Source organism: Condylostylus longicornis, unplaced genomic scaffold, assembly GCF_029603195.1.
Source record: "Condylostylus longicornis isolate FDR11 unplaced genomic scaffold, ASM2960319v2 ptg000077l, whole genome shotgun sequence".
NCBI lineage: Eukaryota > Metazoa > Arthropoda > Insecta > Diptera > Dolichopodidae > Condylostylus > Condylostylus longicornis.
This window is the reverse complement of record NW_026578045.1, coordinates 3,604,480-3,623,737: the sequence shown is the minus strand read 5'-3', so window position 1 is coordinate 3,623,737 and position 19,258 is coordinate 3,604,480. Positions and strand designations below refer to the sequence as shown.

Here is a 19,258-nt window from a genome sequence, read left to right as displayed (position 1 = left end):
GAGAACAAAAAATTAAAAAAAAAAAACAAAATTTTTTGACTGAAAGTAGAAGTGTATAGATGGCAGCACACTTTTTTATCGAAATCATAAAAAACATTAAGTATAAATTTTTTTTTTTGTTATTTTTCACTATGGTCCCAAAAAACTTCTTAATCTCTTTTGGAAAATCTGGCCCATGTGTATTCTGTATATTATCAAGAGAGCGCACGTAAGTCGTCTACTTACTTGTACATTCATTCGCTTTCGATATAAATAAATTAATGTTAAATATAAGGTGAGTACATCATTGTTATTGTGAGCACAGAATATGTGAAGATCATAATGATGAATTTCTATTAAGAACAACAAAAAAAAATGATGGTTTTTTTTTAATACCGCAGAATTTAAGATGGATTATATTCATTGTTTATATTAGCATTACGTTTATATATTTATGTAAGTCATAGAATAGATAGGGTATTATACGGAATAATAGCTATATTTTTATAGATAGATTTAAAATAGGTAATAAATTGTAATTCCAATAGAGTGCAGGAAATAATTTCTTATTTTGTTAGTAGTCCTTAAATAGTGCTTCAGAGAGTTTAGTGCCGAGATCGAAAAATGAGTGAAAATTGTAAATAAGAGTCGATGAGTGAGTTGTAATGAGAATAATGAAGTAAAAATGGAGTCAAGGAAGCCGAAGATTTGAAATTGAGAAGCCGGAGTTAAAGAGTCAGAGTTAAAGAGCCGGAGTTAAAAAATCCGAGTCGAAGAGTCTGAGTCGAGGAGTCTGATTCGGATAGTCGGAATTAAAGAGTTGGAGTTGTGAAGCTATAGTGTCGAGAAATTGAAATATCTAAGATGTATGAATTTGCTTGAGATTCAGAATGTAAATTGCAATTTCAAATATTCCTTTAAAATTTACATAACAAGTCGAAAGTCAAGGCCGGAATCCTAAAATTTTCAGTCCGATACTTAAGTTTTATTTCACTTCTTTCAAAAACTTACTCTAGTTGGTTGTCAATGACGAATAATATTGTAAGCTAATAAAACAATCTACTATTTTATTATTCTATATTATTTTATTTTATTATACCACACACCTTACGAGATAAAAAATTTCGACGCGGAGCCATTAATTTAGCTTCGTATCTTTAGCTCTTTAGCTTGTGACTTCATGATACTAGGAATTAAATATGCAACTAAGAATGTCTCCATCGAATATTGTTATGATCATGTGGAATTTTTTCATATTTCGTATATACAATGTAAGAAATAAGGGATACCTCAAAGTTTGGAAGCTCTGTTCATAAAAAAAAGAAAATTTACAAACCGTCTGTTATCATTGAAAATAAATGATTTTCAAAATTTATTACTTTTTTCTCGATAGAGAAGGGATAATGTTTTTTTTTTTACGAAAAGTGAATGTTATACGAAATATGTGAGATATGAGAGAGAAAGTTGATATTGTATCTTGAATATATGAGAGAGAAAAGTTTTTTGATTAACATTTATTATTTTTTTTTTTTATAATTTATGATTTTAAAATTAATGAGATGAAATAGCGTAAATTTTCATATGATATTGTTATATAAAATGAGTGGAATGAGTTGAATGTCACAATATTTTTTGAAAATATGGTTGAAAATAATCTAAATAGCTCTAGCTAAAAGTAATTTTATGATAAAGAACTGATAACACGACATTTTAAATTTAATGATAAAAGTTTGAATATTGGTAGCCGCATACCTTTATTACTATTGTGTGCCGCAATAAGTATTATACTTAATATCATATATATTATAGATAATATATATGATTATTGATTCTAGATTTCGTATTAAGTTAGCTGAGAATCAAAATATTAAAATGCAAAAACATGAAATGCATAAATTGAATAAGAGTTTGAGAGGAATTTATTCTAATAAAATAAATTTGTGAGATGATGACAATTTTTTTTGATAATGATAATCTTCTTCATATGTATGTAATCGTACTCTATACTTAGGTGTATCGTTACTTTCATTCTATTAGAAATACTCATATGATTTATAATCGCATATTATTTAGGTGATATGAAGTTGTAATTTATTCACCACATGTTAAGTAAAAATTACAATAATTGTCTTATATTATTAGGTAGGTATACAAAGAAAAAAAATGGAATTTAAGAAAAGGTGTGACTATGCGATCAATATAATATTAAATTATAAAAATTTAAAATTTAAATTGAACAAAAAATTTGTAAACTTTTATATCAATGTTATTTTTCTAAAATTTTGATAATTTTAGGCGTAAAACACAATAACAGGTCATAGTTTTTGATATTTTATGACTAAAAGTTACCGTATACTAGCACCATCTCGTTATGAATACAGAATATCACGTAAAATATTAACCTATCTAACATTTTCTTCTTTCTCCTGAAAATTCCAAATTTTTCAGCTTATATGTCATATTGTTCTCTATTTATGTTTTCTTTAATAATTTATTATGCATTATACTTTTCAACTCTCAAGTAAGAGCAAAATATTCGTAAAAATGAGAACTGACAATATAAAGAACAGTACAAATGCATTCATTGATTTATCGTAATTCAAGTTGTAAATATCGTAAAGGTATTCAAGTAAATCAAACCAAGCGGCCAATAACGAATGTGAGTAATTTTCATTTTCGTTGTCATAATTATTTCGTGCGTACCCTTACATCTATATTCTGGGCGTCAATATATTTTGCTAAACTATTATGACACTTACGATTTGCAGACTTTTTGGAAATTGTTCTTGTTATTTTTAACCGAATAAAGAGAATAACTCTGAGCATTTGATATTGTACTTGTTATCTTTAACCAAATACCAATAGGGAGGCCCACTAGTATATTTGCGGGTAAGTACTGTAACTGTAATTGTTGTACACAATTTACACTTTAAGAATATATTCTGTAGCCTAGTGTTAGGGAATTTATTTAAACAATTTTTTTAAACTTTAAACACTTTAATTTCAGATTTTTCCGGAAAAAAATGTTTTGAATTATTTTTATCTCAATATTTAAAAAGTCTCTTCGAAAACTATAATAAAAAAATTATAAATTAATTTATTATTTTCTTAATATAATTTCGCCGTCATAATATTCCAATGTGATTACCAAAAAATATAATATGTGTTAAATGTCATAATGAAAGGGCTATAAAGAGATTAAAATACATTTATTATAAATATACGGTACTTATGCTTTCTTCTGTTATACGCACTCAACTAAATTAGGTCTAATGGCATTTTGTTCACTAAATATTTTTTGTTTTTTTTTTGCTTTTTCCATTTTACCGTGAAAATTATTACAAAGTTGATAAAAATTTTTAGCTTTTTTTTTTTTAATAATTTTTATTACCATCTCGTTGAGTTTTTTTTTGGTTTATTTTTATTCATTTCCAAAAAGTTCTCAAAAGTGTAACAAAATCTCATAAAAAAAAATTTGATTTATGACTTTGTTTTTTTTTTGTTTTTTCAACTTTAGGTGAATTCGTTTTTTTTCGCTGATAGCTCAGCGAATTAACATTAACAACGTATTAAGGGTAAAAAACAAAAAAAAATTAAAAATATTAAAAATCGTGATTTCGTGAGGAAATTATAATAAAGAATATAAAAAATATTTTTTTAATACAAATACTAATAATCAGGACCGGTTCTAGCTTCTAGTGGCGAGCTGCCCTATATGGTTTCTGATTTGTGCGTCTTCGCTCAGTTTTAAAGCAGTGAAGAATTTGCAATAAACAATGTAAAAAATTTTATTTTTTAAAATTTAGCTTTTTTGTTTATGTTTTCAATGGCGACTCTGTTTTCCGGTGCCCTTTGCAAATGCTTACTTTGCATATACGGTAGATCCGGTACTGCTAATAATATTAATAACAATACTATGTAGGTGTATATTTGTATATTTAAATATTGATGAAATAACTGTAAAATATATAATTATAAATATAATGTGAAGAGAAAAATTATAAAAGTATGTTTGAGTAAAATATGAAAAATGTGAGCCTATATACTGGTAGAGTTTGTTGTTTGTTTTTGGTGTTTGGTGTTTATTGGAATTTAAAGAATGCTGTTTGCGATGATAAATTGAATGGAGGCACCATTTGTATACGAAAATAAAAAATGAATTGAATAAAATAAAAATGTCATAAAAATGTGTGATTGTGGTATGCACGTTTATTACGATTGGTTTGTTTTTTTTTTATTAAATAAAATTTTTGTAATAAATAATTAATTTTAAATATTAACAAGGCTTCAATTTTATAGGAAATTAATAAGAAATCTTAGGAATTCAAATTTAATTCGGAAAATTAATAATCATTTATAAATCAATTCCATTTAATTACAATATTAACCCTTTACTACTGTTGCAAAAAAAAATCATTAAAACTTTTGTAAAAATATGCTACTGAAATTCATAACGACTTTGCAGGGAACTAATCGCATTTACAAAGTTATTTTTGCAGAATTTTGTAAAAGATCAAAAACATTTCTATTAATTAATCGCTATAAATTGTTTTTAGGGCAAAGAAATGCACTACGAGAAATATTTTGTATATAGTCAGTGCGTCATGTAGAACTTGTTTCAAAATAATATCAGTTAAGTACTACATTATTTGACAATAATGAATTTAGTACTTTAATAGAGAAGTTTGTTTCAGCAGATGATCGTTAAGCAATAACTATATTCAAAAGAAACTGACTAAAACCGAGATTGGCAATAATAGCTCTTATAAATATGTTCTTGTTAATTATAGCCGTTTTTCATTCATTTTTAATAACAGCAATGAATATTTTTTAGAATTTTTCTAATATTTTAAAAATTTTACAAAGAAATCATTCTAAAATTTTATAAGGCATGAACATTTCAATTTATGCTTGTACAATAAATTCCTTATAATTTTTTCTTATATTGCTCGTACCTCATATTTTAGTCGCATTTCATATCCAGTACAAATAAACATCCTGGCCTTATTAACTCAAACTTTAATTTTACTTTAATTATTCAAATTTCAAAATTTTTATTTCAATCAGGATTTTAATTTATTTCAATTAGAAGAGAGAAAAACCAAAAATATTCACAAAAAAATTAGAAAGAGAAAAAAAATTAGTATTCATTGTGCTTTTCATCAAAAATTCATTGAAAATATGAAAAAAAAAAAAATTTTTTTTTTTTTTTAGATAATAAAATCATAATGTCATTTCAATATTTTCTATCTCCTATCTATAATACTAAAGAATTTAATTAAAAAAGGCACTATTGTCTCGGTATATTATGAAAGAATCAAGAATTATGAAGAAAAATAAAATTATAATAAAAAAATCTTTTGAAAAAAAAAAAATTTTTTTTTTTTATAATTTAATATCCTTATTTTATTTGTGTCTGTAATAGAGTAGGATGAAAACATTTTCATGCCGGGATAATTAAAATTTTCTTCTGTATATAATATTTTGTATTGTGTACCTAGCTATACCTAATCTTTTATCATTTATGATTATGCATAAGGTCAAGGTCAAAATATTAATATTAGTGTATTGGGTTTTCTTGACAAATAAATTTTTATCACAGTGTGATGGTTAACTCGGCGAATTATTATGTGTGCAAAACTTATATTTGTTATGAAAAATATTTAGTTACATTTGAAGGAAACTATGCTTGGCAGGCATGTGCAACTTTTAAATTAATATTCGTCGCACTAATATGGACCACAGCATTTTAATACACAATATACCTTTTACTTCTAACATCACTAGTGGAGAGTTGAAATGCTCCAAAAAATATGTTCACAAATATGAGTAGGAGTAAATGTGATTTTTCCGAATTGAGTATTTTATTAAATATTTTATATAAAGTAGATTTGGACAATAAATCAAAAATTTTATTCCAAATTGATTTCACTCTCTATTATATCATTAGAATTTATTTAGAGTCTAACGGAGCAAATTCCGAAATTTTCCGAAAAACTATCGCGGGTCGGTTTTAATTGCAATATCAACTTGAGATTGCACGTCTCTGTTTTGTATACATTTCTTTTTCGAATATTTTTATAAGTAGACTTTGTTATTAGTGAAGTAGAATGACTTAGCGCAAATCAAATTCAAGGAGAGTAAATAATAGATTCTTCTTTCAAAGGAATATGTTGATAGAAAAATCGTATTTTTAGCAAAAATGCAACTCCACTACTGTAAATCTGCAACTCCACTGCTGTAAATCTGTAATTTTTCAGTATTTCCCTTCTCTTTGTGAGTTAGAATCCTCTCTAAAAATCTATTTGTTTTTCTTTAGCCTTGTCACAAAATCTCCAATTCATTACGGTCCGAAATCAATGCTAAAAGTAATAACTTATATAGGTTATAAACAAAATTCTGGAAATTTTAAAATTTTCATCTTAAAACATTCTATCATTTGACATAATTGTCTTAGTATGTTGTGGCTATGCCGCTTATGGTACATATGTACCATATTAAGTTATTACACATGCACACACACACGTTTATACATTTAAAATTCAAATAAATTGAGGTAATTTTTTATTCTTTCCTTCTCTTTCTCTTCTTATGGAATTTTATTCTTAATAAGACACTAAAACAATACCACAATAAAATAAAGAAAGATGTAAAATATTATTTTTTTTTTCTTATTTTGTTTTTATTTTGATATTTTTTTTTTGTGTTTTTGATTCTGATTCCTTTGGGACAATCCAAATAAATTTATTTAAGTAATTTCATCCTTGCATGGTTGCCAGTTAAAATAAATACGAACATTTATTTTACTTGAGGGAGATCGCGTCTCTTTGTTTTTAAATGGAAAATACCCGATTTTCCAAAACGTTCAAATATAAATTCACTATAATTTTATAAATGGTAGTACATTTTTCTATGTATATATAGATTTAAATAATATGTATGTAAATGGTGTGTCATTGTATTTGATATAATAAAATATCTAAGGAAAATTTTGTATAAATATTCATATGTTCATAATAGTGTTGTCGTATATTGTGAAAATTTTGTTAAAAATAAAATTTAGTGAAATTTGTTTGAATAAGCTTTGGGATTTTTGGGAATTTCTAAATTTTATACGATTAAGAGTAAAAATTATTATTGCTGTGATTTTCAAATTATTTTTGTTTAAATTGAGTTATTCATCGCACTCGTATGAACAAAGATTTTGGGCTATAATGTAAGAACTGACTATTAGGCTCCGACCGAAATCTTGTTCTTGTTTTAGGTTCTGACTGGACGTACGAGAAAAGTATATTATAGGTGAATATTTTGTACCCATAAGAAATTTTACTTAACGATTAGAATGTTATGATAAGGCAAATTATACAAAACTGTAAACAAATTGAAAATTGAAATTTGAGTGAATAACGGTAGAATATTTCCAATAATAACGGTATACCCGGCTGAAGAATCAAAATACCATCAGGCTCTGACAGTTAGCCTTATCATTTATATACAGTTATTTATGAAATATTTGCAAAATTTGACAAATAAAACTATACTCGGCAACACAGTTTTATATAAAATTTACGTATTTGAATATATACAAATAAATGTTTGTTTATTCATGGTATTTATTATGTGTATGTATGTAAGTAATTATTTTAGTATTATTTAGAGAAAATGGAAATGATTTTTGTATTTGCTACATTTTAAGAGAGAAAATAACATGAATAAATTCCCTTTTGTTAAGTCCTTTGTTGTTTTGTTAAAAGAAAAGGAAGCTTTATATAATATTTTTGTGTTTTGATTTCTTGTTTTTATTATTTATGTAGTTTGTAGATATTTTTTGTCGATGTATATATAATTATTTTCTTCTATGTTTTCACCATTTTGTTTTTTTTTATATTCTTTAATATTTTCCTGATGAATATTTATTTATTTTAGAAGATGATGATGTATTCCATGAAATAAATTTTCAATGTAAATAAAGAAATTCACATAAATAAAGAAAAGAGAAAAATTATTAAAATCAAATTTATATAGTTGTACCTGTTTACTAGTGGTTATATAAAAACTTTCCTAGTATAGTTATTAGAAATTTCTAATTAGATATTTTGATATGCTGTATAGCGCCTGATTTCAGTGTTTGTATTGATTGGCCATTGACTGAAATTTCCGACCACGGTCCTTTATTCTCAGACATTATTAGAATACAGGACCGTAGTCGGACAGTCGTTATACATTTATCCCCCATATTTGGAATTATTTGTTATTGCATCATCTGCATTAGAAAACATTTTTATTGATGACTTTGCACACTCTCTGAAATTTAAGTATAAAATGTTTATTTTCTTTTAAATCAAATTAATTCTTATTTTCTCTACTATTTCGATTTCTAGGGATGGTGAACAAGGTGCTGGGAGATTATCAAAGCGATAATAAATGCTGTCGTTGTTTTTCTTTTGCTGAAAAAGGTTTAGAGTTTAGTAGATTTTTCAAAAACATTTCAATTCTTTAAGACTGCGGAATAGAAAGTAACCAATTTTGATTCTTTTTTTTCAACGCTCATCCCATTGATGCATTGAAATCAAGCTCAATGAGACTATTTGAGAATGGTTTTGGATTGAATATTCAAACTTATATTTAAAGCTGAAAATTTGCATTGCCAGAATCATTTCTTGTTGCAAAGTTTTATTTGGTTCCGCAAGTGATCATTCATCATCACTGGCTGAACAAGGTCTTGGTAATGCCTTCACCTGTTGTAAGCTATGCCTCCACGAGGATCGGTCTCTGGTCGATGTTTTCCAGTTTGTTATTTCTATTAAGTGAGCATCTCTTTTTACGTTGTATATCCATATTAATTTGGGACGGCCTCTTTTTCGTTTCTCCTTATTTCTATACCGACATTGTTTTTACTGTTTATGTTTGTGTCTAGGAGTCTCAAGTTTCGTACGATTTCAAAATTTTACTCTCCTATTGTTAAGTTTTGACCTAGAGCATTTGCTCTTGACTCACTTGATATTGATATGAGTATTTTCAGATCATTCCTTTTAAAAACTTATGTTTCATCTATAAGATATTGGATTTATTCACCTCGTACATTTAATCAGTTATTTAATATTAATGTTAATAATTTCAAAAGTTACAATTAATTACACAGCAGGGCTATTATGAATATTGTTAAACTTATAATTTTTTTAAATAAAAACCGAACAATTCCAAATAAATTTTCTTACCAATGATACCCAAACATAATTTTTAAAATTTTCCTTGTTATTACAATACCGTCGAAATAACAATTTTTTATTATTCAATGGTACAATTTTACAATTTTTCATTTTCATAACAATTTTTAATAGCAAAAATATGCCATAAAAATTAAAATATTAAAATAAAAGAATTAAAAACCATAAAAAGAAAAAAAATATTTTAACACGCGGCATTAATGTATATAGGCGGCTGTTCTACATATCAGATCTAAGGTCTTAATTTATTTTTTGTTTTTTAATAAAATAAAAATATGGAAATCAACAAAAACATTAAAATACAAGAAGAAAAGAGAGGAGAGAACAACAACGGATGCATAAAAAAATAGCGTTGAAAAAATAACGATATCCGATGAATATTAAACGGATACGGAAGTCTTATATTTTACGCTTGTTGTTTTTTATTTATTTTGCTCAAAAAAAATACAAAAACTTGGCCTAAAAAGTTTAAGAATGATTAGTAATTCGCTCAAGGATATCAAATCTAGAGGATGAACTAAAAATAAAAGTATTTTTTTTTTCGTTTTGTTTTGTCTTTCATTTGCTCTTTCAGTTGAATTACTCATTTAAAAACAAAAGTGAAAAAAAAATTATGGAGATCTCTCAGTAATGTCCGCTAAATATTTTTTATATAAAAACAATATTTCGGGCTTCAATATCCTCAGACTATAGTCTCAGTCTCATTTAATTACTTTAAAAAAAATTCCACAGAATACTGAATAGTGATGGGTAAAAATAATTGGGGGGATGCGAAAATATTGTAGTAAAAATTACAAACATTTGGAGATTTTTTCAAAGCAACATAAAATTTTTCGAGTGGGTAGTAAGGCTTCCAGTACTATTCGGCCGAGTACCCGGCTTTAATCTGTAAAGAAAGAAAATGCGGGAGGGGGCGAATATGTACGTTTGCCCAAAATAAATCGCGAATGACTGCGACGGCCCGAAGGATATGTCCTCTAGCCCTACACCGTTCCCTTGGAATTTACCAAATCTAAATTCCCTAAAACTCATTTTAGAACTTGTCATGCTGGTTGAACCTGAATTAGTGCAATGTGAATTCAAATATACATGGAAGAGAGGAGGAGCAACTGATCTCGCATTAAACGCTAATGCAGTAGCTTTTGGAATTTTGTAATTGGAAGAGTTCTGCAAGTGAATATGAAAATGGCACTCTTCCATAGAATCTTTCATGGTTGTTAAAGTTTTCATGAAGATTATTGTAATTGCAATCTCTTGCCAACAAAAACCAGCCATACGTAATTTAAAATGATTGAAAAGACAGTCGTCTGTACAGTGAATGAAATTAGAGCCATGAATTTCTTAATTTCGTTTTTTGTGTTTTTTTTTGTAAATGTCATTCACGTTAACAACGCAATTTTTTCGTTGATTAGAATAAAAGAAAATAAGAAGATGTGAATTTTGTTTTGTTTTAAGTTTGGGGCCGAAAATAAACAAAATAAAAATAATATGAGAGGAAAAGGACCCTAACAACTTCTTCTTGCCGACTTTTTTTTTTGTTTTTTTTTTTTTCTTTACTTTATTTACATTTTCTTTACATTGCTCTCATACGTCTTTGTTTTTTCTAAATTTTGAATTAATGGAATATTGGTAATTTTTTTTTGTCTTTATATTTAAAAGGAATCAAGAAAAAAAAATATTTCTTCATTCACCAAAATGTTATGATTATTTACTTAAGTTTTTGACTCGAAAAGAAAGTAATAAGGATTTATTTGTTTATAATAGCCACTCACACACAAACACACACAAATATTTTTGGAACGAAATGTTTTTTGTGTAAAGAAAGTCATCACCAGACTTTTAATTTTCAAAATTAATTTTTCAAAAATTTGAAATATTCAAAGAATTTAAGGAAGAATGTAGAAAATGATTAAAAGTCCGACCGAATAATAAGGAAGAGAAATTTGTATAAGATATTTTTTAGCGTTTATTGAATAGCAGTTGTTGTGGTCATTCTGCTGTTTTACTTTATTGAATATGGTGTGAATTCTTATTCTGATAATTCTTATTCTCCTATTAAATTTCTCTATCGCTTTTAGTTTACGCACAAGCAACAAATGTAATCGGTTCAGTAGTTTCCCCTAATAATGAGGAACCATTTTCAAAATTCGGCCCTAAAAGTATGCAAATTTTTTAAATAATTTTCCAATGTTTATTAGATTCAGATTTTAATAAAGCTCTAATGTTATTGAAAGTTGAATATAATGAAACGGACAAGTAGAATACAATGAAACAGACACAATTACTTAATGTAAAATTTCTACTTTTATAAGTACTACAACCGTATAATCTGATGAACAGGTTCGATTTTAGTATTTTAAGTGTTTTTGGCAGAAAAATTACATTAAACTTTGAAACTGCGCGTTCACATTTAAACTACATTATTATTGTAGTCAGTTGTTGATACGATTAGTGATACACGCGAATGTAGTCAAAATTAATAAAAATATTTAGTAAAATAAAATTTTTGGTAAACTTGACGCCTGATGATAGGCAATTTTTTTGAATTTTTTTTTTTAATATTTTGGAAGATGAAGTTTCGTCTTCAAAACAAAAGAATAAAGCAAATATGAAATTTTTCATCTTCAAGTCAAAGAAGATTTTTAAAAGAATTTTTTTTTGGAGAAAAAATAAACGAAAAAATTCCCGAAAATTTATTCTATATAGGCCCCTGTTAAAGCGAAAAAATGTGTTATTATGGAAAGAAGGAATATTGAAATTTTTAGTTTATTTTGTATTTTCGTTTGTATTTCCATAGCTTTCTCATGGGAGAATTATTGTTTAAATAAAGCAAAACACGCAAAAAAGAAAATGGAAAATTATCATAAAAGAAAAAAATTTTAACTAAAAATGCTGATTTTCCTAAGAGGCTAAAAACAGAAATTAATTTAAATCAACCGGAAATTAATTTATTAAAAAAAAATACAAAAAAAAATAAAAAGAGAAATTCATCCATTTTCCACTTTTTCTTTCTTTCGTTTTTCTATTTTCATTTTAATTTCTTTTATTTATTCATGGGGGTTAGTAAGACATTCCTGTACAATAATAAATACATTGCAAAATAGGAGTAAAACGAAAACAAAAAAAAAATACTGTTTAACAAGACAGACAGCAAAAGAAAATGAAAAAAGAAGAGAAAAAAATTACTAATTTGTCTGTTATGCATTAACGCAATGAAAATTAATAAAGAAAGAAGGCGGTTAAAGAAAATTTTCACTTAAATTTAAAATTCATATTGATTTCGGAAATGATTTTTCATTATTCTTCTCTTTTAATATTATTGTTGTGCTGTTGTTGCCGCTCTTGTCGCTGCTATTATTTTTATATAGATCAAATTGCGGTGAAATGTTTAAGTATGATATTTCCTCCTCTTAATTACTTATTTATATGTATTACCTAGAAAATGTAGCAGTTGTTCGTTGAATTCAATTTTGTGTGTGTACATGCATTACAATTTTAATTCAAAATTTAAGAAATAAATGAAATTAAATTATTTATGTATATAGTACTGTGAATAATAAAAGGAATACCTATATCACTTTCGAATTCAATTTGTAATGAATAGCACACTGTGATTTTAGTAAAATCATAGAAAGTTGTTTTAATTTCTGTAAATTTATTTATTAGATTTCCAAAATAATTTTTCGTATCATACAAGATTTTTATTATAATTATGAAGTAAAAATAGGGTACGTGTTGAGTAAGTTATTGATTAAAAGTGGTGAAAATTCTTAAAAATTTTTTTGTATTTTTTGAACACCTTAACAACAGATTTTAATTAAGACATAATTAGTAGCTACTTAGAGAGTTTAAAGTTGGTAGCCGTTATTAGTAGCCGTTTTACACAATTTAATTGTGCTGAGAAAAATTAATTGGAAATTGAAAGTTATAGTAGAGAGGACAAATGTAGATGTAGAACATTATACAGAGGACAAATGTAGATGGGGGTAACATTATACAGCGAGAAGACAAAGGATCTGTAGAGAAGATCAATAATAGTGGAAGATAGAAAATAAGGCCACGAATATATGAACAAAAAAAAAAGGCAAATAAAGTGTATGAATTATAAAGGCCAGTCATATTGTATATTGAGTAGAGTGCCTTAATTTCTTTCGTGTTAAAATACATGCAGTATTCTGTAGTGCACAGAAAAATGAAAATTTTGACGGTATATTGGGTTCCGTATTGTACCCTAGCGCAAAATGTATAACATCTTAAGTTCAAAACAAAAAAAAAATTGTATTATGACATAAGATGTTTCAACTAGGATAGAAATGAAAAATATCGACTTAAGTCGATTTTAGTGTGTCCATAAAATGGAAGCGGGAGGAGTGTAGAGACACTGGATTCAGAGCAAAATAATATAGATGTAGCGTCCAGAAGTTTAAAAATGTTCCACAATTATGGTAGAACATCTTAAATTAACTTCAAGTAACTGACACAAATGTTATAGCGTTACTGGTTTTTGAGTTGTACAAAGTGCGTTCACAGAACACCAAAAAAATAATTAAAGAATTCCAGATGCTTCCCGTAAAATTTTGAGCATAAGTGTTGCCATTAAAAATCTTTGAAATTTTGCGTTGAATTTTCAGTGTATAAGATTGGCTGATAGTAAAGAATTTTATAAAAACTCAATATTAGAAATCCAAAAATTTGTACCTCGAAATGTGTAAAATGTTTTGCATAAGGTCAATACTCATAAAACTTAAAAAAAACATCAGAAGAGATAAACTAGAAAAGGAAGATGATCTGACCTTTTGCATCTGTTAAAATATTTTAATATTTACAAATAAATTTAAATATGCTCACGTATTTTTTTATTTTATACCTTCGAGTATTTTCATTATCCTATGTGTGCCTGTTATGTGCATATGTGTTCATTATAATTATAATTTAGAAATTTAAAATAATCACTATTATCATCATCACCATCATTATTATCATGGTAAATTTTAGTTCAGATTGACCTGATCTCATTTGACCTCATTTCACAGAAAATTTTTGTTTTTGTTACTCTCTTTTATTCTCTTTAATTTTTTTGTTTTACTACAGTGTTAAATTCTCGGGAAGTGTTTGGAAGAGAATGGGAGAGAGTAAAGGGAATAAATTTTGAGAAATTTTCTTCTGACATTTTTTCATCTCTTCTTAAATCACTTCTGTGCTGTTTAGGGTTTTTTTTTACGTTTTTTTTTCATTTTAATCTGGCCTCTCTATATGGTCATTTATATATTTGTATAGGTTTGTTTGAATTTTTTTTATTTCTTTCACGGTGTCTCTGCGGAAAGTGTTCATAATCGCATATGAACGAGATTTTTAGGTACTTTGATTTCAACAAAAGCCATAGTAAATAAATGAGATAATTTTTTTTTTGCCAGTTTGTGACCATTTTAACCTTTTTCAAAAAATTTATAATGAAAAAAAATTTTTTTTTTGAGGAAAAAAAAAATTGTTTTCTTCATATACCTACCTATACCTACATACACCAATAATAATTTTAAGACCTTGCATGACATGGATGGATATTATGTAAAAAGAATCGGAAATTTCAATATAACCTTTTAATGTTGATAATATTTTAAGCATGCCTACATATTTTGTTTCTATATAATGTGTGAACAAAGAAATGTCAGTAAGAGGAATGACCCCTTTTGATTTCATTAATAATATTTTTGCGGTATAAAACAACTGTAATACTTTTGTTTTGTGTTTTTTTTCAATAGGGATTTTACTGATGCTTAAATTTTGAATATATGAGTACATACATGTAGGTATACACATAACTACATATGGCATGCTATTATTCAAAATTGTTGGAATGTTGAAAATTTGATCAAAATAAATCGACATATGTCGGAAATATTTTCGTGTTACGTTTTTTTTTTTTTTTGATTTTCTTTTTGCGAATTCGATGATTAATTTGACATTTAAAAATATTTGCAAAGGTAAAATGAAAAAAAAAAATTTTAACTTTTGTTTTTGTTGTAGTTGGCATGTTGATAGAACAATTGAGCGAATCGGATTGGAATTGTTGGGAAAAAACAAGAAAAAAATCTCTTTCCTTCTATTGCAGCAGCTTTCATTAAACTAAATTGATTTAGAATATTTAAGTTTTGCATACCTTAATAATTTTATATATTAATTACACTAATTAAAATTTTAGATTTGTTTTAAGGTTTTATATTTAGAGTAAGCGTTTTCTCCCATCACAGGTATCGATATTCCTTGGTCGTTTTAGCGTCGACTACTACTGTAGATTGCCATTTAATTACCATAGAGTGAGCAAACAAAATTGTTTCTAAAGCATTTCAGAATCAAGCTTACAATACTTCATATTCCGCACAGTAAATGATTCGGTGTAACATTGATCTTTAAGTAGAAACTGTAATATAGACCAGAGACCGCGATGTTTATAATATTATAATCAAGTATAAATTCAAACATCACACAAAGTTGAGTGAACAGACAAATAATTTCACATCTAGACAATTAAATGTGATCAACTGTTCTCCCTGAATTTTGAAGAGTGTCATAAGCTTCTTAAATAGATGTCTAGAGCAATCGAAAGGACTAATCGTCCCCACTATTGCTGTATCGGTAGTAGCTGGAATATTAAGAAAAATTGTTAATTTATATATATTTTTATTTATGACTGCCACAAGTCAGCCTGCTGAAAGTTCACTGCAAACATTATCATAATTCGTGTAACATAAAAAATTTAATTCATATTCTATTAATAACATTTCGTCATATCACGACAACGACAATATCCGATATTTAGTAGTACTCGTACAACATTCACTATAATTATAATTACTGTTATAACTATTCTTGGCGTTATATTAAAAAAGTATTTATAAGAATATCTCAATTGAAGTTCAAATATTATTTTCAATTAAATTACTAAACTGCACGTACAGTAAAGCATATAGGAAAAAATGCATAATTAAATTCAAAATTTGATTTGTAACTATTCTTTAAATTTAAAATTGCTTAAACTTTCCATGAAAAAAATGATTTATTATTGTACCGAACCTTAAATAATATTTTTGAATATTTTGAAAATTTAATCAACAAAAAAAAATTATTTATCATCGTAAAAAAATTTTAATATTCGCGTTACAATGAACCTACGACAGTATATTTAAGATATATGTAATTATAGAGATAGCAATCGTCATAATAGTTAAATAGTTAATGTTATAATCTGTCTCACACCTAATCGAATTTATAAAATGACTTTATATAAAAAAAAAATACACTAGCTATACTGTAATTCTTTCAGTGTCTCTCGAATCGGATTGTTGTTGTAAGATCAGTGACTTTGACTTTAAAATTGCTTATAACTGTTATACGGTAATAGATGATAATGTCGAGCTTATACAAAGGAAGAAATAGCAAATTGATTATGATATACTTTGTGTATGCATAATGTGATGAATGTATGTGCATATATATCACTACAATGACAAACTGTTTAAAATTTTCTTAAAGAGTTAAAAGAGTTATAATGAATGGTATTGAAATAATTTTATTTTTATTTTTTCTTAATAATAATGGGCTTGTCACACTTTTATCGTTTACACTATATTTGGAGTCTGTTATTCAGTATTTATCTATTTCTATATATTGAATCCATATTGTTATTATAACAACACCTTATTTCAAGAATATTAAATTTAATTTTTATAATTAAAAATTTTGAACTTCCCACGCGCATTTGAGAATTAAATGAAATTAAAAAAAATTCTCAGTTTTTTTTCCGTAACATGCGAATAATAAAATTGGAATGAAAGGAATAAATTTTTGGAATTTTGCTTATGAGTTGATTTTCCAGTAGTTGACATTTTTAACAGTAGATATCGCTATATCTATTACAGGTCTCTGTTGTCATGAACTCTTACATTAAATAAGCAATACAATTATTAAAAATTTAATTCAATTCAAATTATTCTCTAATCCGTAAATGTTGGAACTAAAGCTCGTAGTTGTTTAGAATAGAATATAAACTAGTGACGATAGATCAGATCACAAAACAAACTTAATATTTTGGTGACTTATATTATTAACATTCATATTACATTCTGTAATCGATAATCAAAAATTTTTTGTCAAATAGCAGATCAAATGAAATAATTCTCAATACCCTGTTAATGCATAGCCCTTTATATAAATATCGTAAAAAGAGCGCATTCGTATTTCTCAAAAAATTTTGCTTCAACTTTTAATGCAAATTAAAATTGAATTCAAATTTAGACCTTACAAATTTTGTTCGAAATTCTTAATTTCGATTTAATGTATTGTACGCGTTCATCGTGGACAAAAACCTTTTATTTTTCTAAAATATCAAAGTATGGGTAAGAACAATATTAAAGTACAGGCAAAGAATGTTAGAATAATAATGTCAAAGTACAAATTCCATAAAAGAATTGAAGAATGTCCAAAAATATAATAAAAATAATAACGATCAAAATTACAAAAGTATATACGAATAAAAGAGTAATATACAATCAGCATAAATATATAAAAGTGTTATACTACACCTGATTGAATAAAATATGTTCTCTTGAAACGATAACCATTTATAATAATCCATAAAATAATATCGACACACATACACCAGTGCATTTTGTACAACTTACATTGTTAAATAAAATTTCTTACATTGTTGTTTGTATAATAGATTGAAATCGATTGATTGATTAACTTAAGCGACAGATGGATTTTAAAAAAAAAAATGTTGATTAGAATTGAATAATAGTAGATATATAGTAGAGTAATATTATTGATATTGTTGGAGATGGTAACAATGGACGAATTCTTTAGAGCGTAAAAAATTTTCTATCTTTTGTTACTTACATTATTTCTACGTTATTATTTAATTTGTCTTTTGTTAAAATGTTTTTCTTTTCCGGATGTGCTTACATTATTTTTTAAAAGATTGTACAGCTACATTGAATTGAAATACTATTTTCCCCGTTATAAATAGAAAAATAATTTCTATTATTATAAAATTCTTTAATTTTACAGTTATTTTTGTTATAATTATTTTAAAATATTTTTTAATTATTATCGATATATTGTTAGAATTATTTTTTTGTACAATGATTACCTTATGGGAAATACCTAATCAAGTTGGGAACCGAATAATCGAAAATGTTTTCCGAGACAGATGTGAAAGTGTTTTGCAATAGGTTTTCATAATAAAAATTCTATAATAAACAACTCAATCATTAATTTACTGGAATAAAAGAAAATGAAGAATGAGCCTTTTTTGAGCTCATTTTGCCTCAAAATGCTCATTCTTAATGTCAATATTCAAGAAGTATTTGGAAAAGGTAATTTTTTGAATGACCTTACTAGTATTTGATATTAGACCAGGAGTTTCGAAATAATCGCAGACTAACGCCACGTAACGCTTTATTTTTTTTAATTCATTTTACTTTTTTTAATTAATGAACACGTATCGACTTCCAACTATCAAATATCTCTACTGTTTATATAGAACAATAATTATGCACTCATTTTAATTATCGTTTCTTCTTTATTGCCCTAACATTCAATTTAAAAGAATATATAAATTGAATATATAAATTTATTAAATAGTATTTTATTTTTTTATTTTCAGATTCGAGTAGGAAATTAGAATAAAGCGGCTCATCAATTTTTGTGTACAAGCTATTTGGAAATGGTAAGACATTTTTATTTTAAATCTGATCTTTTTCATTTAATTTTCCTATATTTAAATTAATATTTGAACGGGTAATGAAATATTGTTTTTATAAAATTATTCAGGTCTCCTAGTTTATAATTGCATACTTTACGGCGGGACAATTTAAAATACGGTAATAGGCGCGATTTTGAAATTATTGTATGTAAGAAAATTTTAGCAATTTTATTTAGATTAAAAAGTTTATGTAAGTTCGTGCACATTTGTTAAATCATAGATTGTTTATTTAAATATTAAAGCCTTAAAAGCAAGAATTACAAAACATGTTCCTCTCTAATCAAATTTT

The 19,258-nt window shown here is 26.1% G+C and overlaps 1 long non-coding RNA gene across 1 annotated transcript in view; it reads left to right on the top strand.

Moving 5' to 3' along the window:
- LOC129612830 (uncharacterized) overlaps positions 1–19,040 on the top strand; it is a 107,413-nt gene extending 88,373 nt beyond the window's left edge. Inside the window, exon 3 of the long non-coding RNA XR_008697279.1 lies at positions 18,871–19,040. This is a non-coding gene — a long non-coding RNA (uncharacterized LOC129612830). The remainder of the gene's footprint in view (positions 1–18,870) is intronic.
- The last annotated feature ends 218 nt before the right edge of the window (positions 19,041–19,258 follow it).